The sequence below is a fragment of the Ursus arctos genome, unplaced genomic scaffold (assembly GCF_023065955.2).
Source record: "Ursus arctos isolate Adak ecotype North America unplaced genomic scaffold, UrsArc2.0 scaffold_7, whole genome shotgun sequence".
NCBI classification, from domain to species: Eukaryota; Metazoa; Chordata; class Mammalia; order Carnivora; family Ursidae; genus Ursus; species Ursus arctos.
Window position 1 is genome coordinate 4,399,209 of NW_026623089.1, and position 19,756 is coordinate 4,418,964.

General features: G+C 47.8%; 1 protein-coding gene across 4 annotated transcripts in view; it reads right to left on the minus strand.

The window, feature by feature from the left end:
• Nucleotides 1–19,756, minus strand: part of PTPRE (protein tyrosine phosphatase receptor type E) — a 157,632-nt gene that overhangs the window by 78,010 nt on the left and 59,866 nt on the right. For 3 of the 4 annotated variants that reach the window (XR_008957956.1, XM_044382254.3, XM_044382253.3), the window contains exon 2: nt 18,907–18,929. The gene's annotated coding sequence lies outside the window, so the exon portion shown is untranslated. Of the gene's footprint in view, nt 1–4,770; nt 7,463–18,906; nt 18,930–19,756 lie in introns of those variants that run through there. The other variant, XM_048218882.2, reaches the window with a different exon arrangement.

Sequence of the window (19,756 nt, forward strand, 5' to 3'; positions counted from 1 at the left end):
ACAGTTGGACCTCATGCGTCCCTCACCCGCCGCCTGCTCATGGACCCCGTGGGGGCCTCTAGCAGCAGCCCTGACTTCTCTTAGCACCTTCACAAGCTTGTCACAGTCACATCATTCACTCATTTTTCTCTTCCTTCCTTTTTTTTTTTTTAAGTTTTATTTACTTAAGTAATCTCTATACCCCACATGGGGCTTGAACTCACAACCCCAAGATCAAGAATTACACGCTCCTCTGACTCACTCAGCTAGGTGCCCCTCATTCATTTTTTCTAAAAAATCAAATACGTGTATTTAAAAAGAAACTCTTGGGGCGCCTGGGTGGCGCAGTCGTTAAGCGTCTGCCTTTGGCTCAAGGCGTGATCCCGGCGTTATGGGATCGAGCCCCACATCAGGCTCCTCCGCTATGAGCCTGCTTCTTCCTCTCCCACTCCCCCTGCTTGTGTTCCCTCTCTCACTGGCTGTCTCTCTCTTTGTCAAATAAATAAATAAAATCTTTAAAAAAAATAAAAAATAAAAAGAAACTCTTTTCATTCATGTAAATGGGAAAAGCAGTGTTGCCAGCCATATACAGAGATGACCTTAATAATCAGCTCAGAGACAGGAGGAAGGAGGGCTATGAAATGGAGGCGCTTGGGTCAAAGCCTGCTGTCCTTTTGTTAAAAAGGTAGATTAGCAAGTTTCAGAGATGTTAAAGGCACACTGAACCCAAAGCGAGCCTCCCTTTGAGTCTGAGGAAGACAGGAGGAGAATAAAGAAGGAAAGGACTTTCTCCCTTTGTGATTCAAAGTTTTTCACTTCTATGCTCAGTTTCCACCAAAAGCCATCAAGGACTTTTGTGCATCAAAGGATAATATCAAGAAAGGGGAAAGACAACCTATAGAATGGGAAAAATATTTGCAAATGATATATAGGGGGTAAGGATCTGACATCCAGAATGCACAAAGACACCTACAGCTTGACAACAGAATGACAAATAACTCAGTCAAAAAAATGGACAAAGACCTTGAGTGGACATGTCTCCAAAAAAAACCTCTGAATGGCCAGCAAGCACAGGCAAGGATGCCCGATAGCCAGTGATCATTAGGGAAACACGCAGGAAACCCACAGTCTCATACCACCTCACACCCACTAGGGTGCCTATAATCAAAAAAAAAAAAAAAAAAAAGTTGAAGAAGAAGAAACTAACAAGCGTTGGCAAGGATGTGAAAGAAATGGAGCCCTCATCCACAACTGACGGGAACGCAAAATGGCGCCACCACTGTGGGCAACTTTGACAACTGCTCAGAAAGGTAAACAAAGAGCCACAATGGCACCCAGTAATCCTAGCCCTGGGTATATACCTGAAAGAACTCACAGCAGGTACTCAAACAAAAACTTGTCCCTGAATATTCCTAGCAGCGCTAGCCACAATAGGCGAAAGGCAGAAAACAACCTTCCTCGGCGGATGAATGGACAAAACCAGTGTGGTCCATCACACGATGGGATACTATTCAGCCATGAACAGGAAGGAAGTATGGGCACATCCTCAAAACATACTGCTAAGGGAGAGACGTCGGACAAATAGGTCACAGGTCGTATGATTTCATTTATGTGAAACACCCACAAGAGGTAAATCCGAAGAGACAGAACACAGATTCGTGGTTGCCAGGGGCTGGGGGAGGGGGAGACGGGGAGCAGCTGCAAATGGGCACAGGTGGTTCCTTTTGGGGTGAGGAACATGTGCTGGAACTGGGCACAGATGGTACTCACACAACATTACGGATGCAGTACGCGCTCCTGCATTGTTCTAAGACGGCCAATGTTCTGTTATGCGAATGTATCTCAGGAAAGACAGATCATCCTGTGCTACGGGTTAAAAGGCACCCTCTCCAGTTTGGCTTCCAAGATCCTCATGGACAATAACACTTGCAGAAGTGAGAGTAAGCCACATCTGTTGAGTGCTGTGTACTCAGTGCTAAGTACTGAGTGCTTTCCATCATGAATCCCTTTAATCCCCCGCCACAAGAGTAAGAGAATGGGACCATCAGCATCCTCCCTCTCCAGGTGAGGAAACAGCACAGACACCTGGAGTCACGTGGGGCATTCACACAGCTCAGCAGATGACACGGCTTCCTCGGGGGGTGGGGGATGGGGTGGACACTCTGGGGTGGGATGCGTGGGGCCTTGGAACCGCTGCTGAAGATGGGCTGTCCCAGTGGGCACACGGGGCCCCCTGCAGACTTCCAAGCTCCAAACTTTCGCCCTTCTGTATTAATCATTTCTCGTGATTAAATACTAGTCCTCCATTGTGCGGGTCCCATTGTGCAAAATTACATGGTGAGCCTGTGCTGCAAATTACACTCATTATTAGAAGTTACACGGCAACATTTATACTAATTAAGTTGGGTCTCATTTCTTTAGTTCTAATTTTAAAACACTGGCAGAACTCCAGTGCCTTATGTCCATTCACAGACTGCCACAAATGGATGGAGTAAAATGTCCTTTTAATTTTCCAGCTATTCAAGATTATTTTACACTTAAAAACTGCTTAATGACCTTATTATGCCATTTTCTTCTTTTTTCTTCTTCTTCTTTTTTTTTTTTTTGCACTATAATCACGATGAATGTAACAAGGTATAGTAATACAAATCAGTGCTCTCCAGTGTAATCGGGAGAACAGGAAGGCAGAAATGACAAGCACGGTAATAAGAGCGATGCTGCCTGGGGTCTGCTCCCAGGCAGGTGGCAGGTCGAGTGCCGCAGAAAGAGCAGCCTCATCTTGGCCCCTTGGTCACTACCTTAAATGAGGTCTCAGCGAGGAAGTGACAGGCCAGGATTGGAACACAGTGCTGGCCAAGCCCACGCTGCTTTTCAATACTCCAAGCTACGTAGGTACCTGTAAAGGGACTGAACACATCATACATAAGACATGTGACCCCAAGTCTTGCATGTTGCCTGTCCTTTAGTTCATTTTCATGTCCTCAGAAACAGCTGCGTGAACGCCTGCTACCTGCTACGTGCCACGTGGGGTGCCGGGCACGAGCAAAGGGAAGATGACAACGAGCAAAAGCAGGCATCGTCCCCCTGCATTCCTGGGCTCTGACAGTACCGACTTTTCCTGCCAGCTGGCCCCATCGCTGCCTCCTCTCTCCTCTGACCCGTTTCCATAGCTGGGGCCTCTGGAGTCAGACAGTGACGTCCACTGCCATCTTACTCCGGAAGAGCATTCTCTTCCTTATGCTTTTCCCTTTGGAGTTCTCCTGCAGGGCGCCACCTGTATGCAAACGCCCTCAAACTGCGGTCACCACCCCGTGCACACCTGGGATAAAATACTCCACACAGAAAGCTCAGGCTTCACCCACTATGGGCCTTTCTCCAGCACACCAGCACCCAAGCTGCCCAAGGTGAAAGCCAGCAAATGTAAAACTGAACGGTCCTGAAGAATTTGCCCCAGGCACGCTGTGCAGCGTCCCTGACTTTTCTCTGCATGCTGTTCCCTGCACAGTACGCACGCATACACTGGCACCCAGTTAGATTTCTCTTTAGCAAAGAACAGCTGGGGTGGCTCATCGTTGACGGGAAGGTGGTAGAAGCCCACTCCCACCATAAACAAAGCACAAGTAAGTTTTCCCCCCAGTCTTCCTAACATCAAATAGCCGACGGTCCTCTCTAATGCAAACAGGGTAAAGCAAACATCATATTTCCCGTGATCTGTGGATCGCATTGGTCATGCCCTGGGTGGAGGCCCAAATGCAGGGGCCCCCTTCTACCCGGGCTCCGGGTGAAGCTTGCAGGCAGCTTCCTGTCACTGGGCACTGTCGCCCCCTGGGGCATGCTGTGGCTCCACACTGAGGAACACTCGGGGGCAGGGACCCAAGTCAGCGCTGGGGGCGGGGGGGCGGGGTTCTGAGGGTAACGCGGAGACGACTGGCGTCCTTGGACTGGAGAACAGGGCTTGCGGGGGTACCAAGGAAAGACGGGCGTTCCGAGATAAACTGGTTGAAATAAAACACTGCACAGAATGCAACCTATTATTTCTCCCAGCAGGGAAGCTGTTCTCACCATACCTATCAAAGATAATTCATGGGTGAGTCGTATCTGGGTTTATCCAGGTAGTAGATTCACAATTGAAAAGTAATCCGTGCGTTTAATCACAAATGGTCTCTGTGAGAACGTGTGCCATTCACTGTGACACGGCCTTCGACCGCAGGCTGTATGCTTAAAAAAAAAAAAAAGAAAAGAAAGAAAGAGAAGAGAAGAGAAGAGAAGAGAAGAGAAGAGAAGAGAAGAGAAATGCGGGCAGAGAAAATCTCTTCCTCCGATTTTATGGGATAATGTTCCAAATAATTGGTTAGTCAGCTTTCGTGTCAAGTATTTCCGAAAATGCCTTTATAATTTTCACATTCGTTGAAAGACGCACGTCCAGAATTTTAAGTCTGTTCTCACTGCTTCGGGTACATTTCGTTACTAGATTTTAAGTGAAAGAGAAAGCACTTCTACGTTAAATGGCAATGTATGAAGCAGGCAGGCACACGGCTGGCATGAGTCACTTGCGCAAACTGCACCAACACCTACAGGGAAGCCGCATCTTACAAACCGGGGAGTAAACCCACGCGGACTTGGCGCAGTACAGAACTGCCGTGACGTTCCTAACTGCCGGCGAGTCCAGCATGAGGTCCAAACTTTACAAGCTGTTGGAGAACGCATTTTCCTCGCAACCTAAATGAGAGACAAGAGGAAGCTTCCAGAAATCCCCTTCCACGTCTCCATTCCGCATCCACGGATACTTACGGAGCAACCTCTCTCGGAGCAGCCCCTAGGTGATCACCGTGTTCAAAGCCATGTCCACAGCCCTGGAGTGTCCCTGGCTGACGGTGTGAGTATTTCCAAGCGGGCTACGGAGGCGACAGGTAATATATTATTCACGCGGGCATTCCCTGTGTAATTCTCCTGAGGCCAGCGGCTGCCGGCACTCAGGCGATGTCATCAGAAACCAGAGCCAAAAATCCAGCAGGGGAAAAGGGACAGGAGAGATCACTCATCTCTCATTGAAATAAATACTTAAAAATAAATTTATAGTCGTAGTGGCGTAGTGACTTTTTTTTTTTCCAGCTTAAAATAAATCAGTAAGAAAGGCAACATAAAATCCAGGCTGGCTGCCGGGACTGGAGCTGCAGGGGGTGGCTGTCCCTGCTGGGGGAGCAGAGCCCTTGGCCCGTGCACTGTGCTTGCAGGGCAGAGGCCTGGAGGCATCCACGGCCCGCGGGCAGACAGGAGGCGTGCACAGCGTACAGCCCCAATCACGAGCCCCCACGCCAAAGTTACTGCTGATGCTATACTTTCAAAAGAGCTCCTTCAAGGCTGACCGAGATTTCAAAGATCTTTCAAATGCATTTCCAAACACAACCATCAACCATCGTGCAAACATGGAAGCAAGAGGCTCGTTGGCACATCTGTTACGAGTGCTTCTCCCCACGTAGGGTTGAAAGGTAAATTTCCTTCATCCTGGAGCTTTCCTCTCCGCCTGAAGAGCAAGTCTATTTCAGGCACGGTGCTGCTTTGCAGAGTCAACTTCTCATGTCAAAAATATCTCTGTTTTCTTCCACAGCACTTCCTAAAATAAAAAGGGAAACGTACCCACAAGACTACTCTCTCGTCTGTTCTCCGAAAAACCGAAACTCCTGCTGCTTGCCTGTTCTGAGCAAGTTCTCCTTCCCTTGCGACAAAGTGGAAACTTCTTTATTTCACATTCTATGGGTTAAACCATATCCCTGGGAAACTGGCGGCTTCATAAAGAAAGTGCCCTTCCCGGGGGATGTGGTGATTTGTGCCAATGTCGCCCGTGCACAGTCAGGCCTAACGCTGTGTCTTGTCTTCCAGAGGAACACTCGCAAACGGGCACCAAAGTGGCCCATGATGTGTGACAGTGCTTTGCTGTAACGTCTTACCTTTTTTTTTTTTTTTTTCCATGCTACGACAATTCCTCTGACCAGCCCCAGGCACTGACTTTCACTGGGTCCTGAGAATTTGATTTCAAGTACTGTTTACTGAGTTCTGTTGTGGGCAACGCCGTGCTCGAGAATTATATACTCTATTCCATTTAATCCCCAATTATGTCGGCCTCCAATAAAGAAAAAATTCAGCAACAGTCCCGGAGATGGGCTCTGTGTGGCAGGGACAGTGACCAGACTCGAGCAGCTACTGGACCAGCGGCGGGCACGGCATCATCAGCTTCTCAGATCTCAGCCTTGCAGTCCTCGGCGACGTCGAGGGTCACCTTAGTCGTCGGTAAATCCATTTATTTTCCGAAAACGCCACTTCTCATTCATTTTCTGATGATAAGAAATTTCTGAGACAATCACTGAAAACCATCTCTCCTGCAGACAGCCAATGTGACGCGCCTGCAACACGCTTGAGATCTCTTCTATTCCCGAAGGGGGCCATTATTTCCACCGGTTGCCATGGTGATGCTGCAGCATCGCGGCTGTGTGTTCAACTGCTTCCCACCGCAGTCATACCACACACTTAAATCAAACCATTTGTTTCACGTGGCACAGGTTTTTTTTTGAAAACAAACACCTGACTATGTAAAACTTAGTTAACGGAACTCTTAGCTTCATGTCGCGGTCATGATGGAGGGGGCCTCCTGAAAGTGCCCTTGTACGCGACCCGGCAACGATGGGTGCCACGAGATTAAAAACAAGCAGAAGAAACCTCTCACAAGACCTTAATGGATTCCCCTCCTTAATTTCAGGAGGGATTTCTTGATGTTTCCAATGACCCAAGGAAAGCTTCTCAGAAAGCAAAAGTGACATAACTAGAAATCAGCAAAAATACATGTTTCGTGGTTGGGAGTTCACATTAATTGCACCTCTGTCACGTTCATTTTTGAAGCAATGGCTGAGTTCTGCCGTGAGTACAGCTGCTATGTTGCTTTTACTTGTAACTAGTGTGCACACATACACACACACAAATACATACACGTACCCTTGAGTGAATTCCTGAGCTCTCTGACCTGTGAAGTCTGGCTTCAACAGAACAAGGGATGTTGGATTCAAGTGCTGAACTGCACTTAAACGGGAAGGATGCTGGCACCCTGGGGCTCTAGCCTGGAGTCGGGCTCTGAGAAGCTATGCACCCCCGGACAGCCCCGCAGCACAGCAGGGACGGGAGGCACGGCCGTGAAGACGGCAGGTGGAAACCTCCCCCTGGAGGCCGTGGATTTCAGTGTTTCACCTTCTGCAGACACTGGGCCAGGAGTCAGCTGTCCTCAGCTCTTACTGCAAATGGTCTGAAGAGCTGGCTTAGCCTCCTGACAAAATGGTGTTAATTAAAAGGGGAGAAATAACCTGGAGCGGACTTCGGAGCCAGCTATTCAGAAAAGCTGGTAATTATCTAAAGCCAAACTTCAAGGAAAATGTCAAATCTAAATCTGGCCCCAAATCATGAAGTTAACCTGAATTTGATTCAGGGTATTTGTGTATTCAGGTCTTTTTTCCCCATGACTCCCCCCGCCCCCCACCCCCTCCAATGCCCTTTATTTGTTTGTTTGGTTTTTACTTTGTTTTACCTTTTCTCTTTCTTTTTTTTTTTATTTTTCTTTCTTTCTTTTTTCTTTTCTTTTTTTTTTTTTTGCCACGACTCTATTAAGATTGGCCAGGCTTGAAGCTGAGAAGGTTTGTTGTTTTAGGAACAGAAAGAAAACTCTCCCCACATAGGAAAGAATGTCAAGAGGGCCTCAAGCCGAGGTTACAACAATGAACAGACACACTTCTTGCAAGCCCACTCCATAAAGAAATGGGGTCGTGGCATTTATAGTCCCTCCCCCCATTCCAGGACGCAGCAGACTGGTTTCTGTGAGTGCAGAGCCTGAGGGTGTGTGGTTTGAGCTGTCCCTGCGGCTCTCTGCGTCCTCCTTCACTGGAAAGAAGAGATCTCATGAGCTGAGCTGCTCACACGCAACGAGGCGTGGAGTGGAAGCTGGGACCCCGGGGCGTGTACTGGACGAATGGGAATGCACACATATGGGTTCCATACTGGGGGGCCACACTTACAAAAACGGGGTGGCCTTGGCTAGAAACCTTCTGAAGAAGATTTTTTTTTTTTTTAAGATTTTATTTATTTGTGATAGAGAGAGAGCACAAGCAGCAGGGAGGAGCAGAAGGTGGGGGAGAAGTAGGCTCCCCGCCGAGCAGGGAGCCCAATGAGGGGCTCCATCCTCCATCCCAGGACCCTGAGATCATGATCTGAGCCGAAGGCAGCCGCTTAACCCACTAAGCCACCCAGGCGCTCCCTGAAGGGGATTCTTAAGGTGAAGACTGCACAGTGAGAATCCCGAGCAATCTGATATGCCTTACTCCTAAGTCAGTATGGTCCCTCGAGAATGGGGGCCACCGAGCCCTCTGCCCCCACGCTGCGCCCACTGGTGTGCGGCCCTCAGCCTGTCCACCCGGACCCGCTCTGCCGTGCTTTTCTATGACGGAAGCGATGATTTGAACAGGGCAGGTTTCCCCTTTCCACACTATCGATAGTAAATGGGCCTTTGGTGAAACCCAGGTAAAATGACACGTTGCTGGGCAACGGAAACTTCCAGCATGGCACGTCCTTCTTAGACAGGCTCTCTCCCTTCCAAATAATTAGACATCCTTCACAGCTCCATGTCCACACCGGGAAGAACACAGGAGCCTTTACATCATCTCGAAATGAGGAGTTGCACTGTCCTGGCAACAAGATGTCCATGACATGAATGTTCCCGGAGAAACTAGACTCTTTAATGCCAGGGCTGTCAGCTAAGGTGGGAGCAGGTGGAGTAGATGGCTGGCCGAACTCTCAGAGAAAGCTCCCTACTTCATACTAGCACGCATTTGAGATAGAGGTCAAATCCATTTAGTTCAAGGTGGTCTGGGATTTTTCTTCCCAGTGTGTGTGTGTGTGTGTGTGTGTGTGTGTGTGTAGAATGAATACAAACAAGGGCAGAAATGCTAAATGAGGCACGTAGGAATGAAGAGGTTTCTGACCCGACAGTTTTCCCCAACGCTCAGCAGACTCGCCACAGCTCCAAGCAACGTTGACTTTAGCCATCCTGTTAGTCCATCCAGAAGGACTGGCCAAATATCGCAGTGTCACAGGAAAACAGGGCTTTCACGTCGGTGTTTATAACAATCTCTTGCATGAAGCTATTTGTGAAACCACAGAAAGCCTTGGGGGCTGTCCAGTTTCAAACCCACTGCAAGCTCCAGGCCATTAGCCGAGCCCCAGCTGGGGAATTCTTGGTGCTATTCTCGATCCACCGACCCTGAGAATTTAGGGGCTTCGAGCACCCACTTACGTCCTTCAGATGGAGGCCAGAAAAGACACATGACTGTTTCGCCGTCCGGCAGCCCGCTAAGGGCAAGCTGGTATTTGAACTAGGTCCCCTGGCGGCCACGCCCACGTTCTGGCAAATCTGGACTCTGTGCTCTGCACTTGGGGGTGTGAGTTAATTTCATTTATTTAGTTATATCCACCTTGCTACAAAAAGGATACAAAGCGGTGTAAGCAGTATTAAATGCACAGTCATTCACTGTGCCCTCCCTTCTGTGCCTACATTCCAGCAGGGCACCCAGGGCCTAAATACCACAGTAGTAAGTGCCTGAATGACAATGTGAAGAGGGAGGCAGGAAGTAGTAAGGTGGGACCTGGAGTTGGAAGGGGAGGACTGTTCCCCGGTGGGCAGGGAACACCTTCCCAGAAACTGCTGATGAAATTAGGGAGAATTAAAGAGCTAGTTGGGAACAGAAGCTCCTTATTACAAAATCCATGGGTGAACATTCCAGTGCTCTGACCATCATTTCTTGTGGCTGGACAGCTTCGGGGGTGTGAGACCAGAGCGGTCACCCAGAGACCCTCCCCCCACACACACACTCAGAAGGGTGCAGAGCAAGGGGTTTCGTGCCTAATTTGTACTAATTTTATCCCTGAGTTGTTTTGTCAGTGCAGTCTGATGGGACAATGGTGCAGCGCTCCAGGGGCTTGGAGCTCTAGTCACACCTGGCCCAGCTTCTGCCACCTCTCCAGGGCAGGTTCTGGACTGTCTGCTTGCAAGCCCCCAAAGTGTGCACTTCCCTACCAAGTTGCAGGGCACAGCCTCGGGCATCGGTGAGGGTCTGTGCTGCTTTGCGTATCCCCATGCCCCAGGGAGCATGACAGAAGGTAAACAAACAAAAAACCAATCCCCATGAGAGGTCCAGAGAGAGAAGGCAGAAGAAAGGAAAAAGCTTTTTGTCCTGCTTTTTGAACAAGCAATCGAGCATCTCTTGCACCGGCCCTGCGCGCTAAGCCCCACCCCAGGCGCGTGGAGTGCACCGGCGGCGTTCTCTTTCTGGGGACCGCCTGCTCTCCCCCACTCCCCGTGCCCGACCACTCGCTCATCCCCTCCTTCACCAGCTGTCTGTGGAGTTGCGGGGTCTGCTGGGTGCTGGGCAACCCCTGGGGATCCATGTTAAGACACTGGCTGCCCCAGAGCGGCTGGGCCCCACCCACAGGTCACCAGCAGGCACGCAGCCACATTGACTGTTCTCTGTCCCTTTGCAAAGAATCCAACCAGACACTAGCTTCAGTGACGTCAGACCTAGTCTATAAGTTACGGACGGCAGGAAACAGGAAGTCAAGAAACTGCGTTTCCTCCAGCCCAACGGCTGGTTTCATCAGGCAGTTCTCCTCATTTGACTTTTCATTTCCCAAGATGAGGATTTAATTCTCTTTAACCATATCCTCCAAGAAAACCCTTTCCTGTGGGTTTAGGAAACGTCCTACCAGGATTGCTGAGATCCCACTGACACTAGTTCTCTGTCTTTCACAGAATCTGGATTAGAAACGTCAAGAAGCAACTTCCTCAAGCGTCCGCTGACCCTCCCGCAGGCCCGCGGCGCTCTGTGACTGGGGCCAGCGCCAAACTGTTCCCGATTTGCCAGGGACACTATGACTTACACAACCGAGAAATTTCTATAAAATGCAGGATAGCCCAGCTGAAATAAAAGTTAATTTTTTTTTTACTTTTAAATGAATTTCTGAAAAGGGTTAACACATTCTAGTGAAAAATGAGATGTCCTCTATGCACCAGCATGACAAGTGCCCAGATGCTCGACTTGGGTTTCTGACCAGGTATTTGGGCTTCGGGTACAATACCCGGCTTTCTGACGTGGTGCCTGAATTTCTAGAGAAGGTACTTGGGTAACCGGCTGGTACTTGGATTCTTGATGTGCTATTTGTAGTTCTGATGCAGTATTAAGATTTCTGATGTGGTCCGCGAATATCGGAGAGGTATCTGGACTTCTGACTTCCTACACAAACCCCATGCTGGGACCCCGGGTGCTGGGTGTGGGGCACGTGCTTGTCCAGACGGCTTCACGCCCCATCCATCCGAAGACGCAGGGCTGAGCTGCCGAGGGTAGAAGCAGCGAGGCAGGGAGTGACCCTGAGACAGGAGCTCCACCGCTCTGGTCGCCAAGATGACCCCCGGCGCTATTTTCCATTAAGGTAACGGAGCAGAAGGGGTACGTGAGCCCAGCTGGGTGGACAGAGGCCACTTGGAGTAAACAGGCGGACAGAGAGAAAGCCTGACTGAGTGGAAACTGATTATGTTACGAGGCTCTCTGGGAGGGCGACCGACCACATGGCTTTCCAAGTGGAATGGATTTGTAGCAACGTGAAAAAAATGTTTAAAACCAGCACACAGTGTTTAAAAACATTTTTATAGAGAGGAGGGTTTGGGGATGTTTCGTGAGGTCTGACGTCCTCTAACCGAGAGCCCCCCTGTCACGGGATGACCTCAACACTGCTATTTTGTAAGAGCCCAGAGGAGGCGAAATGTCTTCTCTGCGTCATAGCGCCATGTCCCCTCGTCTCAAACACGCTGAGCACCACGTTACCCAGATTACAGCAAAAATAATTTTTTAAAGGAAACAAGTCTTAATTCTCAGCAGGAGGAAAACACACAGCCATGGGTTGTGAATCACTCATTAAAAATTAAATAAATCCACCCACAACAGGAAACAGCACAACAGAATGTCGGTGTTGACTTCACATTGGAAGGAAGCCAGAAACAGGACTTGGAAACAGTGATGGCTCTGAGTGTGATCTCTCACACTGGGTGCATTCAGGACCCTCACTTCATCTCCACGACAGGCACTTTCCAGCCGGTCTCTCGTTGATTACTCACAGGAGAGTGGAGCAACGTGGCATTGGGGGTTTCCATGGTTTCCGACAAGATCAAGCAATCCACCTTCCCGTGAATCACTTCTCCAGGTAACGCAGAGCATCGCACAGCCCCCAGAACCGTTTGCCAGAATGGATCTCAGAACAGTGAGGAGAAAGCACCTTTGTGTTACTACCTAATGCTTTGCTGAGGTTTTAAAATCGAAGCCCAAGGATTCCCAGTTTTGACTCCGTGCATGTAAGCAACACGACGGAAAGAAGATTGCTTTTCAAAAATGTTTTCCCCGTTCATAAAACCCTCCTTTCTACATTCCTTCTTCTTTTGGAGGCAGGCGGAGCAAACCGCAAACGAGCGGAGGGAAGAGAGAGCAGCGAAGGACAGCCGCTTTCTTTTCCAAGCGAAGATTATAAAACATTTACATGGTGAGGTGTAGACTTCATCCCGGCAGGGAAGGCAAGGGGTGTATCTAGCCCAGGCTCGGCCGATTCACAGCAGTGGCTATTTCAGGGGGATTTCTGTATTATCTCAAAATCCAGACAGGCATCGCCCGAGAACACCAACTTTATGTCTGCAAGGGGCCTTTAAAAAATTCTCACCCAGCCCTTGATTTTTGAGACAAAGAAGCTATGACTCAGGGCACGAAGGGACACGTCTAAGTCATTCAGCTTTCTGGAACTACACTCTATGTGTGTCCAATCCTTTCCCAGGCTCCCGTGCGAAACACACTTACACTTGCTACAGAAAGGACTCAGACACAGGCCCTACAGGCGATATTTCCTGAAGTCAGAACTAGGACCTCCCACTTCATTTTTCAAGACATTGCACAATTATGAGCCCGCAGGGGACACCAGATAAACGCTGGCGGAGGGAACAGACCAACCCCGCACTGTGCCGAAAGGAAGCCTGGCAAGTGTGTGAAGAAAGATTAGAAAACTGGATTTGGTCAGCAGATAACGTGCGGAAACATTTGGAACTCTGGCCAAGATCAACTCAATTGATCATAAAGTTGTTCCAAAATGTAATTATCTACCAGCAACCTGTTGGCAGAAGCCATGGGATACGTCCTTATTAATTGCTGTCCTCTAATATTTGCATAACTGAAAAATGATATTTTTCATAATGGAAAACTTTTTTTTTTTTTCCCCCGGCAGGTCAGCTTCCTCATTGTGGGTGGTGCTAATGAGAGTCTCCTGACTTTTAGGTTTGAGGGGAGCCTGTGGACAGCTCAGGGGCCCCTGGACGCTGATGAGTCCCTTCCCACTGACCTCCCAACTCACTTCTCTCAGCCCGCCTGGGTCTCTGTCTTTCGAGTGAGATAATGACCTTAAGCAGGCTTTGTAAACTGTAAGGTGCTCTACACGCGTGTGTGCATGGATATGAACGCAATTTATGTTTTCAGCATAAGGCATTTAAGTTATCTGGCAAAACAGGAAATAGATCAAGTCCTGTTTTCGTGAATGATAATTTCCGCCAACATGACGTTTTGAGAAAATTCATTTCTCGGCAGAAGTGTGGTGACATGATGTTTTTTTTTTTTTTTTAAGATTTTATTTATTTATTTGACAGAGAGAGAGACAGTCAGCGAGAGAGGGAACACAAGCAGGGGGAGTGGGAGAGGAAGAAGCAGGCTCATAGTGGAGGAGCCTGATGTGGGGCTCGATCCCAGAACGCCAGGATCACGCCCTGAGCCGAAGGCAGACGCTTAACGACTGAGCCACCCAGGCGCCCCACATAATGGTTTTAAACATATTTTTATATATAGCACTCGAACACAAAATCTCTACCATTTCTGATAGCAGACCAATCTTTCTAGGGTTAGCTGGAATCAGTTACATACCGTCAATGTATTTTTTCAAAGCTGTTAGCATCCAATCAGGCCCCACCATAAAATAACTCAAATCCAATTATTATTATTATTTTTTGCTTATGCTCATTTCCATTCAAAACAAGAAAAAAAGCTATGCAGAAATACACTTTTGTGCAACAATTCCACAGAGATCTTTTCTCTTCCAACATTTTAAATATTTTATACCAAACTCTGTATCATACTAAGCTGTTTAAGAAAGTCACCTCAAATGGGCAATTTTTGAACAGAAGGATTTCTCCTCCTGTGGCTCACTGCCCTGACCCACAAAGGACTGCAGGTGGGGGCGAGTTACCGTACAAATGGGGACGGGTCCACATTCCTTCCAGTGGGCAGCAGACCTCATTCCAGATTCCAGGGCCCAAGGTGTCTGAGAAATCACTCCGTAAGTCATACACCCAAAAGGATTTCTACGTTTCTTGTCTTCCTCCCTTCTCCCCCAGCCCCGCATGACTGATGCCCCTCGTCAGGCAGTGGGCATGGATGCCATCTGTACTGCAACAGAAACTGAGCACAGAATATCCCCCCCTTGTGAATCCGAACCCAAGCTCCTGGAAGACCAGCTCACGGTCTTGCAGACCAGGTGCTTCCCAGGTTCTCACCGAGCCACTTTTAACTGAAACACCACTCCACCAATCGAGTTGATAAGGAAAGTGGAGAGGGTGGGTTTGATTACAAAAATAGGAAATGTCCAACTTAAAATGGGTGGCATTTTGATGTGTCATCCAGTCAACAATAACTGGGGATTGTTTTCCTAAAAGGTGGACCTCACCTTGGATTCCTGGCAGTCAGACAACCGTCCGGCCCCTAGGCGGCCAGCTCCTGTCCACCATCCCCATACACCACTTGGCCAGGCCGCGGTGGATTAAAACAGCTTCCTGAACCATAAATCCCAGATTTCCTGCACAGGGCTGGACAAAGTTAACTGAGGCACTTGCCAAATTTTCTCTTAATGACTGCTTCCTTGAACCGAATGTTTTAATGCCTTCAGAATTATATTACAAACAACAACGACCTAAATCCAAAACGACGAGAAAGATTCCCCTTCCAGCTTCCCTTTACCTCTTGTCCTACTGGGACAACACCGGGAAGCCATCGTGGCCTGCGAGAATCCATGTCTTCCTGTCAGCTGGAAAAGGATTTCTCGAAGAATTCCGGCTCCGAACTGGGTCTGCGGGAGCTCAGGAGTGAGCCAGTTTATATAGAAAAGCTGTGTTCCTATTTCCTCTAAGTGGAAACTGTGACAGCTTAGTATCCATGGCTTTGCTATATGACAAACGATTACCTAGTAGACTCTTTGAGGAGGTACTTCTTGGAAGAATGTTGAAACTTTCCTGGGGGGGAAAATGGAAGTGGAAATAAATGAGGGATTAATCCGTTTGTCACCAGCAGGTCCAGAGGCGTTCTTCCAACTTACTGTCAACTTCCAGGGTCAGTTACGGGAGAATAATTCCTTCACCGTTGGGAGAAACACATTTTGCTCAGATGGGAAACCCAGAGGATTGACTGGTGCTAAGAAAAGCCCAAGAACAGAGCAAAGGCAGGAAGTAGGAATCGAATATTTGAGAACGTTTTCAGGTCTTCTGTGCTCTGCGCATAATCCGTGAAGCTTCTCGTTTTCTTTCTGCAGATTCAGAGACAAGCACGAGAATGCCCTCTCCCACCTGCAGAAATGCAGCCCCAGCTGAGACGGGCAGAAAGCACGTTCCCAGTGCTTCACTCTGCCTTGGCAAACACCTAAAAACCTTCAGATTCTTCTTCTCTTTTCATGCCACGGTGGCCACTGGCATCAATGGAACCAAGGAAGAGAAATGTCTTAGAAGAGGAAAATCACATGTATTGAAACAGATAGAGGAGGAAGGATAGATCATTAAAGAGGAGACAGCTAGTGATGGAATATTCTAAGTTAAGTTTAAAATTAAATTCACTGTTAATATCAGCACTTTAATTTCGTTGCCTGTTATTCCTTTGGTATTTCCATGAGCCAAAGTGAAATAGTCAAGTTACAGTATCATTTAATTTTACTTACTGGTGGATACCCTTTGGTATAACAATGTAAGACCTCAAAGAGCCTGGAAAAGATATTTAAACCTTAATTACGTGTCTTGCATAAATTCTTAATTCTGACATTCCATTGCTTTATTTAAATACTATGCAACTGAGACTCACAGAGTTGCAAGCCTTCTCTGGTTAAGGGAACTCTGGTCATGTTTGACAGTTGATATGAATTACGGTATTACTTCCCAAGTCTGTATTTACATATTACAAAAAGGAGAAACAACAGAAAAGCATGGGAATGGTGGTTGGTTATGCTAAAAAGGCCCCACTTAATCCAGTTAAACAGGGGAAAGTCGACTCTCTCTTTTTTTAAGGTCAAATATTAACGTAGAATGGTTTTTTTAAAAAAATATTTTATTTATTATTCATTTATTTATTTATTTATTTATTTATGAGAGAGAGCGAGCGCATGTGTGTGTGAGCGGGGAGAGGGGCAGAGGGGGAGAGAGAGGGAGAGAGAATTCCAAGCAGGATCCACATTGAACACGGAGCCCAACACAGGTCTCGATCTCACGACTCATGAGATCATGACCTGAGCCAAGAGTCAGGCAGCCAACTGAATGAGCCACCCAGGTGCCCCTGGAGTGCCTTTTTTTTAAATGAAGAATCAGAGATTATTGCTGGAGAAGAGAACTCCTTTGGATCTCCGTTATAGTAATGGCACATACGTGGCTCCCCAGGTGAACCCTTTCTTTAAACAGAAACAACTGACATAATTATGTGATGATGTGAATTACAACAATCTTATTAGCTGCTAACTTGGGGTGAACTCACTTTGACATCGCAGTGATCCTAGGAAGGGACTGTCAGCTGAGAGCCGAGGGGGCTCCCACACGCTCCCCTGTTCAGCCAGCAGGCTTCCTCTGGGCTTCTGCGCTGCAGCCCGCCCACCACCCGTGGACGGTGGCTTGGGACAGTGGCCAGCCTCAGGAGGTTTACTCTCCCCTGCCCTGTCCAAAATGAGCCATTTATTTTGTTCTAACTGACTCAAAAGCAAGTTTCTAACCCCACAAATTAGAAAAAAAAAAAGTCCTTTCTATTAGTTGAAATCTTGAAGCTCTTGGAACAAGACTCAGATGTTGAACGCTGAAATTGCCACAGGCTAAAAGATCACTCTGGTGTTCTACCCCGACATCCCAGCGGCAGATTCCAAGCAAAGGCATCAAATAAGGTGGCCGCCACAGAGGGGTCATGCTCCTCACGTGGAAGAGAAAATTCCTGAAATAAGAAGCACTTTTTACCTAACAACTCACAGCTTCCTACAGCAACCTTTACTTTCCTATTGAAAGGGAGGTGAAGGATGGCACCGGGTTGACTGACATGGCCAGGCAGAGGGCCAACCTGCCGACAGGACAGGAAACCGTAGACCAGGCAAATGCGTGACTGGGTGTGGAGGGGCCAGTGCTGAGTGCAGAGCCAAGGAAGGCAAAGGGCAGATGCTTTTAACAAATCATAATCTGGATCTTGTATTTGGGAAGGAGATGAGTCTATGGGGCATGACCCTTCAATGTTTCATTTCAGCACAGTAGGGAGCCACTGCTCTTGCTAAGTAGCATGTATGATACCTTATTAAACCAATACGGATGAGGCAACACCCCTTGCTTAGGATTCTGAGGCAATAAGGGATTGCAGACTTCTTGAACTTAAGTTCCTATCCAGTAATATTATTCCAGTAATATTCCTTCTCTTGGAGCCCACCATGGGCATCCGCATTTGCTCAAGTAGGTCATGCCATTCAAAATCGTTAACATCCGATAATGACGTGATAGAGAACAGGGACAGCACAATTAGTTTAGCAGGTGGCAAATGGAGCCTTTCCCATTCTCTCTCTTGATAAATCGCTGTCTTTGCATTCCTTTGAGATAGGGAGCAACAGTCCATACAAACCAAATGCATTTGAGCACACCAGGGAGACTACAAGCACTTATGCCCAGATGAAATAGTGCCCCAAGAGCAGCAGAGGGGGCCGGCCAAAGCATAACAGGCGACCCACCGACCTGAAAATAATTAAGAGTCAAAGTCTTTTCAATAAGGTTATGCACGTAAGAGACACAACTTCCTGGCCACCTACATCCTGGTACGCTCACACAAGGCGACACACACACCATGCACACAGGCGCCACTTGCCCACACACCGCAACCACTTCCAAAGCTCTTAGATCTTCCTCCCGCGATTCTTTAGGGAAATTAACACCAGTAAGCTCATTAAGGAAAACACAAAAAGGCCATGGTGTTTCTTTTTCTGAGTACGAGGACATCAAGGCCATGGAATGGTGCCTAGATCTCAAGAGGCATAAAATTACGTGACGACGACACAGTTTTTTTTGCTTTTGTTTTTTTTTTTTAACCCAAAGTGCAATCCAGAAAAGCTCCTTTTCAGCAGGTTTTCCCCACAGCAGATCAACTTAAGAGGCAATTACCATCGATGCAATTATGCGCCTCTGTGTTTCCCAACAGTCGTCCCATGTGTGCGGTGAGATAAAGCAAGGCTCTTTTAAAAGTACGGACCATTCTGTGAAAGGACAGCATGTGGAAATTGTGTTCTCAACAATCCGGGTCGAGAGACTGAACCGCTGAACCAGATTTTAAACACACGCACGCACACAGAATGACGTGACAAATTTTGCGTGATACGAGCCCGTTCAAGCAAGCTCAGGCATAAAATTCTAACACAACACACTGACCCTACTGGTCTTCTTTCTCTAGAAATAATGTTTCTCTAACAATTAAATCCCACGCACTTTTTTTGTTGTTGTTAGTTAACTACACATCGGGGGATAAAAATTCTTTTAAAAAGTTCCGTACTCACCAAGGGAAAGCGAAGGCTATCGTCTGAAAAAGAAAGGGGAAGAAAAAGACAGGGTTAGTTTTCTGGTTACCAGGTGGTAACTGCTCATTCCAGTCCCTTCTTTCTCAACAGCACTAGTTGCACGTTCTCATTTTTGCTCGGTCGTTGGGGTCTTTTTGAGGCCTTTTTATGTACACGATGGTAAATTCTGCTGCAGTCATCAGCTTTCAAAAGCTGCCCCAAACTCTCCTGTAATCGTTGATGTCAGTGATGGGGGAACGTGGGAGCTGACCGAGATCGGAAGCGCGTGGGGTCCAGCCCCCAGGACCAGATGCCCCTCCCCCAAGGCAGCGTCCTCAGTCCCTCATCCCAGACACTGCCTCTTAAAACCCGCATGGGTTGGTCCCTCACCCCGGTTTTCCAGCTAAATCATTATCCAGCCTGCTCATTCCTCAACAATTTAGCTTTTATGCCCTTTTCGTGTTTCACATCTCATTAAGACATAATTTACATACCGTGAAGTCCACCTGTGTACATTTCAGGAGTTTTTAGCATAACCGCAGAGCTGTGCAACTATCACCATCACCTAAATCTAGAGCATTTTCATCATCCCAACAGAAACCCCATGCCCATGATGTCATTAGCTCCCCAGCCCATCCCCTCTCCAGCCCCTGTCCCCCAGCAACCACAAATCTACTTTCTGTCCATGGACATTTCTGGACATTGCACCAATGAGATCCTACAATACGTGGCCTTTTGTGACTTGCTTGCTTTTACTTAGTATTTTTTGAGGCTCATCCACGTTGTGACACCAGTTCTTCATTCCCTTCTGTGGAAGAATACTATTGCATTTCCAGGCGGCATATACCAT